Here is a 1835-nt window from a genome sequence, read left to right on the forward strand (position 1 = left end):
TATGTATATATATATTAATTTTGTCCCATACATAATCACTATACATAGCTACATATTATATTTATATTTCATTACAATTAAACTCTTTGTTCGTAAGGATGAAAATGAAGTCTTTTATTTTTGTGTTCTTTCTTTGTGCATTAATTCTTATCTCTATTACTGCGGAAATTGAACCAACCAAAAATGGAAAACAATGTAAAAAACTAAATTGCACACATCAATTGCTTTCTTCTTTTAGTATATATAATCGTAAAAAGTTTTTGTTGATTTGCAGCTCGAGCTACAAAAGAATTCAAAATAGTTGATGGAGGCTTGAGATACGGCGGTGAACTTGTAAAATCACGGAGGCCGCGGACCAAAAAACAAAAAAGAGGTAAAAATAAAAGTCAAAACAAAGGTAAACCGAAAATACAAGAAACTACTCAAAATAATACACTTTCAGAAAGTTGGGATAGTCGAGGACGAAGAGGGGGAAGTCGGGGACAAAAAGCGAGAGCTAAGGGACGTCAGACCTAAATAAAAGAATTTTAGACATTAGTAAATATCAGACTTATATATGAGTATATTAATGTATTTGATACATTATATCACATAAAAGCATGAAATCTATGTTACTCCATGCCTAATCCATAAATAAAAGGATGAATATCTTTCCTTAATTACTATACTTTTACCGATATATATATATAAATGAAAAATAAGATTTCGATTGCTTTAACTTCAATCATTTAATTACATCATGTTATATACTTAAACTCAGCTGTGATTAAATTATTAGAAAATGATAATCAGCATGTTCGTGCTATTTTCTAGAAAATAGCAAATAAAGAAATATTTACCATAAAATTGTATGTAGTTAATTTGGACGACACATTTAAAAATCTTATTTGATTTAATCAAATTATAAGTGATTTAATAGATTAGTATATTTGATACAAAATATAACATATAATATATTAATAAAATTTAACAAATTATAATCGATTATGTTTAAAATATATGAAATAATAAAAAAAGTAGATTAAATTAAACTAATAATTAATATTAAAAAAACAAATTAAAACAAACAAATAATATATAAATACAATATATCATACTAATAAAAAATAAAATATAAAAAACAATTTTGTCCCCCTAATTTACGTGGTGCATTGCACGTTGCTCCATCATTTATTAATTTGAGTATATTATGTATTGCAAATTCTCCCTCTAACTTAATTTTTAAATCAATTTTAACCGAAACAAATTAAAAGGTTACAAGTAATCAAATCTTTAAATGAAACAATTAGACGGGGTCTTTTAAAAAATTTAATAAATTGTCAATATTTTTATTTAATAACTATAAAAAAAATTCTTAGCTAGATTAATGGAATTTACAAATCTATTTTATCTGTATTCTTTCAAAAACATAAAATAAGACATTACAATTGTTCTACGGCAACTTCAAGAACTAGTGTAAAAATTTTTCATTTTTTAGTTGAAGAAGAGAATAGTATGTATCCGTTGTACCACTTCAATAATTAGCAATATGTTTACTACTGGTCTCATGATTTCTTAATTTTTAACTAATATTTATGGTATGAGTATCATTTTTTATCATTTCTCAATTAATAATTAATATTTCTCTCATCCCTACTACTTCATTAGCCAATTTACCTGTAACAACAAGAAGAGTATTAAATAATTTGCAACAAAAACAAAAATATTTTATTTTATTTATATAAAATTTTATCGATTTTAATTTTAAGAATATTAAAATGTGAGACCTTTATATTAAATATAAAAGATTTGAGACTTCTTATCAATGAAAATATTTTATTCTTTTCTCAATTTCT

General features: G+C 23.9%; 1 long non-coding RNA gene across 1 annotated transcript; it reads left to right on the forward strand.

Moving 5' to 3' along the window:
- The first annotated feature begins 28 nt into the window (after positions 1-28).
- Positions 29-724, forward strand: LOC113784552 (uncharacterized). Its single transcript, XR_003470610.2, has 2 exons — positions 29-195; positions 275-724. It is a non-coding gene; the product is annotated as an uncharacterized lncRNA (long non-coding RNA).
- Positions 725-1835: the final 1111 nt, after the last annotated feature.

The sequence above is a fragment of the Cicer arietinum genome, chromosome 5 (genome assembly GCF_000331145.2).
Source record: "Cicer arietinum cultivar CDC Frontier isolate Library 1 chromosome 5, Cicar.CDCFrontier_v2.0, whole genome shotgun sequence".
Classification (NCBI taxonomy): domain Eukaryota; kingdom Viridiplantae; phylum Streptophyta; class Magnoliopsida; order Fabales; family Fabaceae; genus Cicer; species Cicer arietinum.